Here is a 13066-nt window from a genome sequence, read left to right as displayed (position 1 = left end):
TCCCTCCTCCCCATCACTGAGCCCCAGCCCTGCAGGGACAGGGGCTGAGACTTCCCAGAACGCTGTGCCTTTCCCGGGGACCAGTTCTAGCTGATTGAAGAAATAGGAGTCAGAGAGAACCAGGGTCCCTTAGTAACAGACCCCCCATTAATGGCTGGTTCGAGGCCAGCCTCCCACGGTCCCTTAGAAATCTCACGCCTGTAATCCCAGCACTTCCGGAGGCCAACGCGGTGGATCACGAAGTCAAGAGACTGAGACCATCCTGGCCAACATGATGAAACCCCGTCTCTGCTAAAAATACAAAATTAACAGGGCGTGCTGGTGCATACCTGTAAATCCCAGCTAGTTGGGAGGCTGAGGCAGGAGAATCCCTTGAACTTGGGAGGCAGAGGTTGTAGTGAGCCCAGATCTTGCCACTGCACTCCAGCCTGGTAACAGAGCAAGGCTCTGTCTCAAAAAAAAAAAAACAAAAAAAAACGAACAGAAATAGACCTCCCATTCCTGGCCAGGTGCACAGCCAGCCACCCTTGCAACACGTGTGGCCATTTTACTAAGTTCTGGTTTGAGGGATGTCCATAAAAGGAAAGGCTTGCTCTTTTTTCTTCCTGTCTACAGGCTGGAACAGAATCTGATGGCTGGAGCTTGGCAGCCATATTGTGCTGTGAGGCGGAACCTACATGCCAAGGATGGCATAGCCGCAGTTGGAAGGAGCCTGGGTCCCCAATGCTTTTGGGGTCAGGAACTTCCCATCCTGACCAGCTCGCCTCGGACTCCGTAAACATGAGCAAGCAACAGCATTGCCTCTGGTTTAGTTCTCACCAGAAAACCTGATCCGGTGGACACCATGTACCAGGCCTGGGGGCAGGGGTCCCAGCGACGCGTTTCCCCCTCGAACATGGGGTCCTTGAGAGCAGGTCTGCATGGGCTTCGAAGATGGGGCCTGGGCCTGCTCCCCAAGGCCGCTGTGATCCCAGAATCACTTCCAGGGTGACGGTGTCATTCCTAAGGCCGTTCTATCCTGCCTCATCCAGGAATTCTGACCCGGGCAAGAGGCCAGGTGGTAGAGAGGAATGAGGGGTACTGTGGGCAGAGGACCAGCCTCGAGAGCAAGGCTGCGGAGGGGACGGCCCAGCACGAGGAAAGCCAGGCTCTGTTCTGGTTACACAGAGCTTCTCTGGCGGGGCAGAAGGGCCCAGACACAGCAGAGACTTGAATGTGGAAAGAAGAAACAGGCAGCGGTGTCCCCACCCCCAATGCTGAGAGATGTCCCCATCCCCACCGTGGAGAGACGTCCCCACCCTCACCACAGAGAGACATCCTCACCCCCGTCTCAGAGATATGTCCCAGGCTCAGGTGAGGTGTCCTGGAATCAGAGGTTTTCTGGGCTCAGGCGAGGTCTTGTTCCAGGCTTGGGTGAGCTTTCCCGAGCTCAGGTGAAGTGTCCCAGGCTCAGGTGAGATTTCCCGGGCTCAGGTGAGATTTCCTGGGCTCAGGTGAGGTTTTCTGGACTCGGGTGAGATTTCCCGGGCTTGGGTGAGGTGTCCTGGGCTCTGCTGAGGTGTCCTGGAATCAGGTGTGGTTTCCCCGGCTCGGGTAAGGTTTCCTGGGCTCAAGTGAGGTTTTCTAGGCTCTGGTGAGGTTTCTCAGGCTTGGGTGAGGTTCTCTGGGTGAGGTTTTCCGGGCTCAGGTGAGGTTTTCCGGGCTCGGGTGAGGTTTTCCGGGCTCGGGTGAGGCTTTCCGGGCTTGGGTGAGGTGTCCCAGCCTCGGGTGAGGTTTTCCAGGCTCAGGTGAGGCCTACACTGGGGCACCACCTTCCCTTCTCTCCTCTCCTGTGGGCACCAAGTCACATCACTTGGGCTGGAATCCTGGCGCAGGCCTTAGCCGAGGAGGGGTTTACTGGCTCTGGGTGGTAAACCCCTGCCCACCCGTGCTGTGGGACAGGGTGTCAAAGGTGGCTGTGTGGCCTGAGGGGCTGGCAAGGAAGCTGTGGAGCTCCCCCCCGCCGGCATCTGTGTCGGGCGTTGCCTCTTCCGAGGAGGCCCGGCAGCCTGGTACTCCCCACACCCCACAGGACCCCTGTCCCTGTGGCTCACCATGCAGCGTGCTCGAGGGCTCTGGCAGAAATGGATCCACAGCTCCCCTGAGCAGCCAGAAGCCACCCCTCCTCCGCCGCAGAGGACAGTGCCTTCTTCCCAGCCCTTTTTCCCAGGGCCCAGCACCCAAAATGTCCCTGGTCCTTCCAAGTCCAGTTCTACGATGATCTCCCCAGCCACGCACTGCCCGACTCCACCCATCTCCATATGGCTTGTGAGCTACTGTGACCCCAGGCTTCCCCGTTGATGTGCCCATCCTGGAATCCCATGTATCAGGGCAGCATATGTGAGGCCCTGGCCACGGCTGCAGCCTGATTTCCCAGGGGAAGATGCAGCCTGATTTCCCAGGGGAAGATGCACAACCCCCACCTTGTCCAGCCCAGTCACCTCGACCACCTCCGGGTCACACCATGAATCACGGCTCCTAACAGGATTGTTCTGTCACGTAACAGTGGTGGAGGGCATCGGGGGAGGTGAGAAGGGCCACAGAAGAGAAAATAACCCAATACCACGCGGACCCGAGTGGCGCCTGAGCCGTACTCACATGGCTGCAGGAAGAGGAGCCACGGAGCCACGTTAAACTGGAATGATTCCACCAGGGTAATGTGTTCAAAGAGTCATCTTGATTAAAAATATTGCATAAGCTTTTTTTCTTCCAATGACATACAGGTATTAAAACTCTTATGTTTGTTTAAAAATCATTTTTTACTCCTCATCCTGTAACCTGACCAAGGCCACCAATTCCAGCCACAACCACTGTTCTCTGCACTACAGATTCAGCAAGAAATGATCCAGAACCAATAACATACTTACAGTACGAGTGTTTTTTAATTTTTTATATTTTTCTTACTTTACCTGAATATAAGAAATAGTTAATATCATTCCTTTTTTTTTTTTTTTTGAGACGGAGTTTCGCTCTTGTTACCCAGGCTGGAGTGCAATGGCGCGATCTCGGCTCACCGCAACCTCCGCCTCCTGGGTTCAGGCAATTCTCCTGCCTCAGCCTCCTGAGTAGCTGGGATTACAGGCACACACCACCATGCCCAGCTAATATTTTGTAGTAGAGACGGGGTTTCACCATGTTGACCAGGATGGTCTTGATCTCTTGACCTCGTGATCCACCCGCCTCGGCCTCCCAAAGTGCTGGGATTACAGGCTTGAGCCACCGCGCCCGGCTGTTAATATCATTCCTAAAAGCAAAATGGAAAAAAATCCTCACAGCAAAAAAAATTTAATAGAGCTTATTTAGAATCTGTTTCACTCTCCCCAAAGGTAAGACCAGTTTTATCAGTGTGCTTGATCAAAGAAAGATTTCCTATTCATAAAACACAACACTGGCCGGGTGCCGCGGCTCATGCCCGTGATCCTTGCACTTCGGGAGGCTGAGGTGGGCGGATCACAAGGTCAGGACTTAGAGACCAGCCTGACCAACATGGTGAAGCCCTGTCTCTACTAGAAATACAAAAATTAGCTGGGCGTGGTGGCATACGCCTATAATCGTAGCTACTCAGGAGGCTGAGGCAGGAGAATTGCTTGAACCCGGGAAGTGGAAGTTGCAGTGAGCCGAGATCAGGCCGCTTTACCAGCGTCACGAGAGCCCTGAATTCAAGGCGGACTGCGCAGTCCTGCAGGCGTGCCGGCCGCGACAGCAGCAGTGGCTGGCGATTACCCGTCGGTGAGTCCTCTGTGCAATTCTGCGGCTTCTGTCGAATTTAGCAGAATAGGATTTTGCTCATGACCCTGCCTCTTGTGACAATGACAACCTCCCATCAATCCGAATTCCTGAGGAGGCGCTGGTTTGGAAAGATCCCATCGTTTGAAGGAATGGCTGCCCCAGCACCCAGAGACCGAGGCGGCAGCAGGCTCTGACCTCCACGTGCGTTCCCACGCCTCCCCGAGGGTGGCAGCTCCCACGTTGGTGTGGGCACAAGAAGCCTAAAACAGGCAGTTCTGGACGCCCATCCGCTGCCACCACAGAAATCCTGACATGGAGCCACTGGTGCCTGTGCTGCCGGCCCAGCGTGGACCCTCAGCCACACCAGTGAGAAGGGGCGCTGGCACGTCGGGAGGCTGAGGGCCCAGGACCAGGCTGGCACACCCGGGCTGCACACTGGGCGAGCTGGTTCCTGCAGGACCCCAGGAATCCACTGTCACTGTGGCTCAGAGGCTCCAGCGGGTGGAAAAGAACAGAAAGGTTTACCTGCAGAGTGCGAGGGGCAGCCTTGAGAAGGCCCGGCCCACCCAACACAGCATGGCAGACGCCCATGGGAGAAAGCGCCACCTCCATGCTGCCACAGCTGCTGCCATGCATCCACCTGGAGATGCCGTGGCCGCCTCTAGGGTGGCTCAGAAGTGGCCTCAAATCTCCAGGCGTCCCCACAGCAAATCTCAGCAGTGAAATGGCTGCTCACAGGGGCCCTGGGCTTATGGAAAGGGTTCCAGGTGTTCGTATTTGGGGAGCAGGAGCCTGCTGGGGTGACCTGATGTCCTGGTGAGACTTAGCCTCTGCGGCTTCACCACCATCATGGCGGTGTCTTTGGCTGTGACTTCAGACCTGGTCACACCATGTAACCCTGGAGAGTGCTGGGAACCAGGGCAAGCTCAAAGCCCCCTGAACTCAGCGCCCCTGCACCAAGGGAAGTGTCCGGAACCTACTGTGCCCGAGGCTGGTCCCAGGGCTTCCAGGAACTCAGGCAGCACCCGCTCGGTCTGACGAGGTGAGCCCCTGCGTACACACTTCCTAAATCGTTTATTAACAAAAATAAGACACGTTCACAGAAAAAAGAAGCTGAGAGGCTGAAGCACAGCAGGGAATACAATGGAGAAGCTTCGGCCTGGGCCCCCAGCTCCTCCCTCCAGGGGCGCCCAGAGGTTTGTCCTCAGAGGCTCCTCTGGGTTTTGAGAGCACGTCTACACAGTTAACGACAAAGTGACACAGATCTGTTCATTTATTATTGTTATTTTTTGAGATGGAGTCTCCAGCTCAGCTCAGGAGATACGTGGGGCTGAGTTTGGTCTACAGAACAAGACCCAGCCCTGCCCCGGAGACACCGACTCACCTGAAGCCTCAGGCCCCAGACTTGCTTCCGACTGCCAGGCCAGACAAGCCCTGGCTCCCAAGGGCAGGGCCCCTCGGCTGGGAGCGGAGGCTGGGGAGCGCCGCTGCAATCACAGACGGTGTTTCTGTTAAGCTGAGACAGACAGCATGTCTGGGGAGGGGCCGCTCAACCAGGGGCTTCACACGGCAGCTGCGTCCCCTAGAAGTCACAGGCCACTCCCCATGCAGGGATGTCCCCGGACAGGGTGCCTGTCCTGGATAAACCCTCTCACACGAGATGCCATTGTGAAGGCTCTGGAGATGAGGCGTCGCTGGCCTGGGCACCCTGGGGATGGCGGGGGACCTCTTTATTCTCATCTGAAAGCATCTTCTTGTGGGGGCCCTGCCCAGGCTCCCCATCCAGAGACGGTTTTTTCCTCACAGACTCGTCCCTGTCTGTGCACCCCTGGATGAGGCCTGGGGTGGGCTTCTGCCGCCGAGAGACACGGCCCCCTCTGCCGTCCCCCATGCCTGAGGGCCTCATCCCCACTTTTGGGTCTTCTGAGCGACCTGCACCGGGTCCTGGCGGCAGCCCCTGCCCTCCCGCAGCTCCCGGGCAGAGGGGAGCTTCACTGGCGCTGCACGGTGACCCAGCACAGGCTCTCAGCCTCCAGGGACACCTGTGACCCGGTGCGGCCACGGTTGCTGCCAGGGCCCCTGAGAGCCCTGCTCCGGCCTGAGCTCTGCCTGCCACTGGGCCAGTCAAGACCAGGATAAATGGACAAAGTGACACCCTGAGAGCTCAGCGCACCAGGAAGGGTGGGGCTCAGACAGTCCTGCACTGGAACCGCTCCATGCTTGGCCCCAGTCACACAGACGTGGCCGCGGAAGCCACTAGACACCCAGGGCCTGGGCTTCTGTGAAGACCTGGCCAGGAAGGGGCCCTGAGAGCCTGTGGAGATGCCCATCGTCAGGAGGCGCCGGCCACGGCACCACAGGACCCCCCACCCACCTGGGGACCTTCACCCACCAGGAAGCCCCCAAGGAGTGCCGTGGCCCAGCCTGGAGAGGCGCCAGGAACTAATCCCTCCGGAAGCCCCCACTTGGCTGACGCTGGTCCGATCTCACCCTCGGATCGCAGCCAAGGTGCCGGAGCAGGCTCCCGACACAAATCTCTGAGGGCTCAGCACTCAATTAGTGCGTGTGCCACGTGGCCAGACACCGAGAGGCCCCGGGAGAGAGCTCATTACGCCGGCCGCACATCTGGTGCCCCAGAGCCCTGGGGAATTAGCTCCGGGCGTGATTTACAGCCACGTCTCCTTGTCCTTTCCTGAAGGAGACAAGATTCTTGGGACCCCAGAGAAGAGTGCTTCTGAGGCAATGCGTGGCAGACCCACCGAAGGCGTGGCCCCTCCATCTCTGCAGCCACAGTGGCCCACCTGCTCCCGGGGAGTCTCCTCCAGGGACTGAGGGCCAGTCAGTCACCATCATCCCCCCGCCCCCGCCTGGCTCCTGTGTCCACAGGGCACGCAGGTGGTGGGAGGGTGGCTTCTGGCATGGGCTCTGATGTCCTCAAGGGATGGTACTGCCCAGGGGCCACCCCAGCCAGAAGCTGGGGCAGGTATTATGTGCTGGGCGCTGCAGGGGCAAAGAGTCCTTTCTGGCTCAGCTTGTTGGGGGCCTGGGGGACCCAGGTGGCCAAAAGTCTCCAGCTGAGGGCCAGGTGCCTCCAGAGGGAGGAGAGCTGCACCCAGCTGCTCCACAGAGCCGCCCTCCAGTGCCAGAGGCCTCCTTGGAGGGCGGCTCACCTCTGTGGGCTCCACCGAGCTCCTCCAGGCATGGGCATCTGGTGTCCTTGTCCCGGGAGCCATGAAGGACCCAGGAGGGGAGGCAGCACTGGTCCCTCAGGGGCTGTGAGATGCCCACGTGGAGATGGGGAGGTCCTGGGCACTGCACCCCAAGAGGCGGCACAGATGTGAGGTCCTTAGCACCCGGCAGGGAGCCAAGAGGGCCCTGGAGGTGTCTGTCCACCAGCAGGACTGCCGACCCGGGGAGTCCTGAGGATGGACCTGGAAGGAGAAGAGGAAAATGTGCCTGCAGCCCAGAGGCCGAGGCAAGCAGGTGGGCACCAAGCCGAAGTTACACTGCCGGAAACGAGCAGTGCCAACAGACAGGGCAGCTCAGCTCGAGACCCAGGAGCTTGGAACGTGCCACCCCCTTTCAGAACCTCACCTGAGAAGGGAATGAGGATGATGGATTCCATCAGCAGAAGATGGGAGCACTGGCACAGGGCACCTCCCAACAGCCAGGGGTCCCAGGGACGCGTCCCCAACCGCGAACACCAAGGAGGAGAGACGCAGTCTGCCCAGTGTAGACGCTGCACACCCACACGGTTCCTGGAATCCAGCGTGCGGGTGAAGACGTCCACCGTAGGGCTGAGGCTGACAGAAGGTGTCCCCGCAACCCCTCGGCACCAGAGCTCAGACGCCTCCCAGGGCCACTGCGGCCTCCAGTGCTGCCTTGGCCGCTGGTCAGAGCTGGCCATGCTTCAGCACAAAGACCGCTCTGCCGAAGCGTTCCAGCCCCCTGCAGTATAAAGAGTGTCCTCCCAATGAGCACAGGGCCCAGATGGCATCTGGGTGTTGAGGGACCCTGTGGTGAGGGCATGCCTGCTGTCCCTGGGACCTTCAGACCCGCTGCCCGTCCTTCTCCCAGCTCCACTGCTCAGAGCTGTCTGCACCCAGCACCCCCGGCTGACCGGGTACCCTCCTGGGAGGGCAGGACCTTGTCTCTTGGTGGCACTGTGGGGCCCTCAGAGCCCTCCGTCTGGTTCCTGGCAGGGCAGGGCCACCTCCCAGCACCATCGGCTGCTCTGGTCATTGCCACCCAGGGGCACAGAGGGGAATCTCTGAATGCCCCTTCCCTGGGGAGCAGGAGTCCTTGGAACCTCTTTGGGCTGGCCAGAGCAGTTTCTACTATGCCCACCAGAACCCAAGGCTAAGCCATTGGGGAGAGCAGAAGGCCCAGTGTCCAGCCCCTGTCCCACCTTGGGCACCACTCCCCAGACAGCCTGGGATGGAGACTGTGGGTGGGAGAAGAGGCTGCAGGGTCCAGGTGAAGAGCCGTGTGTGAGTGGGCAGGCGGCCCGCAGCATCTCCATCACAAGAAGAAAGGGACGCCCGGGACGACAGAACTGGGTTCAAGGGGAGGAACTGGGCCTACTTTCTGTGCTTTCGTGGGTGCTGCTCCGAGGCCACTGCATTTACTAAAAGAAGTGACTTTGAACGAGCAGGAGCTGGAGAAAAACCTGGGGCTCAGGATTCAGGAAGGGGCCTGGCCGGTTCAGGCCCAGTGAGGCCAGAGCTTCTGCAAAGCCCAGGTGTGTGGGGCCCACCCCAAAGTTGCAGTCGAAGCAAGCTCTCCCTCCCCTGCCCTCCAGGTCCACCAGCCCTGCCTGCCAGTGAAGCTGCTCCCTGCCAGGGAGGGTGGGCAGCCTTGGCACCCCTGCCCACTCCGTTCCCCTGCCCTCTTTCTTAGCCCCCCCGAGAGTCTCCCCAACTCACTGGTGTTCCAGATTCCACAGCCTGGCCCGCATCCTTCAGGGAGAGTGTTGGGTGCTCAGGCAGCCACTGTGGCCCTGTCCCAGCTCCAGCAAGCACCCACCCTGTCCTGGCCCTTAGCATGGGAGAAGCAGAGTCAGAGCCTGCTCCTCCACTTTACATTGACCAGTTAGTGTTGGTGAGTGGGCAAGAGGCCACCACAGCCCGGAGGACGGGGCACCTGGACACCCCACCCGGAGCTGGGCCCCCCAGAAGCCGCCTGGGCTCTACATGGACACCCTCCAGTTCAATAGATGGGTGGGGCTGTCTGGTCTAAACAACAAGACCTCAGGCTCCGCTGGGAGGTGCCCTGTGGCTCGGGGGGGGCGGGGTCTGGAGGTACCTCCACAGTGCCTGCTCCTCCCAGCGAGAAGTGGGGTGCACAGTCCTCCCTCTCCCACCCACGCCGAGGCTCTAAAAAATCCCTCTGAGGCCTGCCGCTGTCTTCATTCCCCCAGCGGCATTAACTCAGTCCTGGAGGTGCCCACAGCGAAGGGTCCCTGCATCCAGACAGGTGCTCTGACAGTGGGGAAGGAGGTGACATCAGGTGCACCCACCAGTGCCTCCGGCCAGGGGCTGTGCTGCGCAGGTGGTAAGCAGGCGTCCCTCAAGCTGAGGCCCAGTGGAGGAGGTAAGCCATGTAAAGCTGGGGGCAGAGTGGCCAGGGTGGGTGAGCCTGGGGGCCGCGAGGGGAGGGCCTGGCAGGCCTGGGATGGAATTAGGTGGCCGCAGGTGGAGGCGGGGCCTCAAGGCCTCTGAGATAAAGCAGGGGGGCACATCAGGCAGCGCTGGAGGTGAGTGTGAGAAGGGGCCAGGCTAGGCCAAGGTGAGGACGGAAGTCTCCTCTGCCCACCTAGGGGTATCACTACCCGCCCTTGGGCCAGTTCCCACTCCAGCCCTCCGAGCTCATGGCCTTTCAGGCCTGGCTGGATCCATGGTGGGCCCAGCGGGGCCCCGGGGCTGCCTGGCTGGGATCTGCGCCTGCCTCCCAGCTCTTTGCCGCTGCTCCAGCCGGGCTGCCCCAGAGAGCACTGGAGATGCAGGGGAGGCAGGGCCCCTCCCATTGTGCTGGGGGGTGGGGATGGGGTTTTCTCCGGCCGCCGCTTGGGCTCCTGGGGGGGCCCTGGCAACCTCACCTCTCCGCTTCCATGCGTGGCCACGACGGAGGGTTCCCTTGGGTCATCTTGGGTCTTTTTTTGCTCTGGGCACAAGGCCCCGGGGAGGCCCCGTCTGTGTCTGGAATGTCTGGTGCAACTGCTTGTCAAGCTTGGAGAGACTGGAAACTCGCTCACTCAAGGGAAAACGACAAGCAGGGCCTTTGCCGGGGACTACCAGGCGACCCCCGCCCCGGGGGCGCAGTCAGGGCAGCAGCTTAGCAGTTCGCCTAGGGCTGCGCGGGACAAGTCATTTCAGTGACAAATCAGGGCTTTGTGAAGTCCCGTGGCCTGGGCGTCTGAAGGCGAATCCCGGCTCCCTCGGTGTGGAGTCCCCGTGGCCCGCCGGCCCCCTCTCGCCGCCTCCCAGCCCCCAACGGATACGGGACCGGGACACCTGGGCCTAGGCCGGCCCTCCTTCCCGGCCCGAGACCCCCGCCCGGCCTCTCCACCGCCCGCTCCACCCCCTGCAGACGCCGCGGGGGTGCGGCGCGTTTGCTGCTCGTGACCCGCCCGCTCCCGGGGCCGGGGCCGGGCCCGCTGCGTTCACGTTGCTCCCCCGGGACAGCCCGGGCGCAGGAGCCCCACAAATACATGCTCAATGAATAACACAAACGTGGAACGGTCTCTGCCAACCTGCGCGCTCGGTTTTCCAGCGCTGAGCGTTGGCGCTGGACGCCGGCGCCTTCCTCCGCTGGACGTTTCCTCCCAGGCCAGGAGGTGGCATTCGCGAACCTCCCCAGGCGGCGGAGGCTCTCGGACCTCCCTGGGAGGAGGGGGCGTCGCCTCTGATGTTTCCGAGGGGGCGGCGCCTGGGGACGCTGGAGCAAAGGTGCCGCCGGGGGCTGGAGTGGGGCGGGGGCCCGGAGTTGGCCCCGGGAAGCGCCAGAGGTGCAGCCGCTGGGCCGGGCCCGCGGATCCGGGGCGGGGGGGAGGCAGGAGCGCGCAAGGGGCGCGGGCGGGGAACCAGCTGGGACCTGAGGAGCGCGCCGAGAAGCCCACGGCTTAGAAGAACCTGGAAAAGGGACCGCCCTTACCTGGCTCCGCTGGCGCCTCCAACTCGCCAGGCCCCCACATCCCGCACCGCGACCCGCCCCCTTCCGAGCTCCTGGCCCCTGGAGAGCCGCGCACTCCGGAGCCAATGAGACGCCAGCCCCAGCCGCGACCCACGCGTTCCCGCGTTAGCTCAGGGTGGACCTGGTGGCGCAGACAGACCCAGGGTCGCCCGGCCGCGGCGCAGCGCCTCCAGGTCTCCGTTTTCTAAGGCCTTAAACGGTGCTAACAACGCCTCGAGCCGCGCCCCGCCCCGGGTGTGAGAAGCCGCAGAGCCCGTCCGGAGCGCGGCTTTCCTCCGGCCGTCCCGCCCGCGTGCGCCTCCCCTAGCCTCGGTTCAGGCCACCCACGCCCCTCCTGGCCCGCCCAGCGTCTGTTCGGCTGCGCGGAGCTGGGGTTCCAGGAAGAGAGCCGGCCCCGCCCCCAGCCTGCAGCCCCCGGGGCGCCGTCGCCTTGGGGTTCTCGTAGGGGCCCGAACCCGACCCTGAGGGCCCTTCCTCGCATTTCCTCGGAGGGGTGGGTCGGGGCCGGGCGGACGCGCGCTGGGGGGTCCCCGGCCAGGCTCCAGAGGGACCGATCTCCGGCGGGGCAGCCGCGCCCAGTCGAGTCCCAATCCCAATCGAATCCAGTGCGGACCCGCCCGGGGCAGCGAAACCCGCGGAGCGCAGGGCTGCACCTCCGTTGAGGGGACTCCTAGGCCGCGCCGCCGGGCCCTGGGCGCGCACAGCAGAGGCAGGAGCCGCCGCACAACTGCCCCGGACTTTGGCCGCAAGTGGCAGCGCCGAATCCCCGCCTCTAACGGCACAAAACGAAAATGGAACCCTAGAGGGGAGCGGCGGGGCGGGCGTGAGGCCCCGGCCCCGAGCCTGAGCGTCGCCTTCTTCCGCGGCACCGACACCCTGGCGGCCGCGGCGAAACGAGAAAGTCGTTGCTAAAGGACCCCCGAGGCCCAGGAGAGGCCCAGAGGCGGCTGTCCCGGTGCACACATTCGGGGCGTGGCTCCCCACGGGCGGCGGGTCACAGTCAGCCGTCCCGTGTCCCTAAGTTAATATGAGACGGCCCCCGAGAGGTGGAAGCGTTGGCTCGGCGGCAGCCTGCGCCGGGGCGGGAGTGGAGTTCACGCTGGTCCGCGGGATGAGTGAGCCGCTCCTGGTTCCGGGGAGGGCACGGGCCCCGCGTGCGCCTCGAAGGCCGCTGCCCTCCCAGCCGCACCCACGTGAGGCCCTGGACTAGGCTCCGCTCTGAGGCTGCCCTGGTCACTGTTCTCCCCGCCAGGGATTCGAGAGAGACCGCCCGTGGGCGAAGTCGTGGGCCCGGGTTACATCCCGGGCAACCCCCAGCGGGAGACCCCCAAATCCCAGCAGGAGGCGGACGACGGGCAGCGCGGGGGACTGAGGGCGGCATGTGTGGCCCCGGGACTCGCCTCCCCGCCCTCTCCCGCCGGCGTCGCCCGGCTGCCAACGCCAGCCGCTCGATGGCGAAACCAGAAGATCCGCGCGAGCCTCGCCGGGCCGTGAGGTCCGTGGACTCCGAGGCCTGCGTCCTCCGCCCTCTGTGGCCCGGACCCGCCAGGAGCGCGTTCCCTGCCAGCGTCCGCCGCCGCCCACACCGACCCCAGCCCCGGGCGGCGGAGAGTCACGAGCGGGGCGCGGGCCGTGGCTCTTCCCGAGTGGGGCGCTCCGAGCGCGCGGGCGGAGTCTCAAATCTGCATTCTTTCCGTTCATAAAATATGTTCTCGTATTTTTTCCTGATTTCTCATTAAAACCTTTGCCTAACTAAACTCCCATCCAAGCGGGATTTATTTCGTCCCCAGGGAGATAAATCAGGGGGCAAATTTACAGCCCGGGAGGCACCTGCCGCGCTAATGGGCCCTTCATAGAGTGCGCGGCCTACGGGGGCGCGCGGGCGGGCGGGGCGCTGGCCAATGGCCGGACCGCGGGGGCCGCAGCCAATCAGCGCGCGCGCCGCGCTCCGGGGGTCCCCGTTATCAGCGCGTCCGTCCCGCGCGGCGCCGCTCCGACCGGCCCCGGAGCCGCCGCCGCCGCCCGCCCCCCGCACCGGAGCCCCCCCCCCCGCGCCCCGCGCCCCGCGCTGCAGCCGACGCCCGCCGGGCCGCGCGCAAACTTCCCG

Source organism: Sapajus apella, unplaced genomic scaffold (genome assembly GCF_009761245.1).
Source record: "Sapajus apella isolate SASKATOON/1434 unplaced genomic scaffold, GSC_monkey_1.0 scaffold13, whole genome shotgun sequence".
NCBI classification, from domain to species: Eukaryota; Metazoa; Chordata; class Mammalia; order Primates; family Cebidae; genus Sapajus; species Sapajus apella.
Note: the sequence above shows the minus strand (reverse complement) of the source record.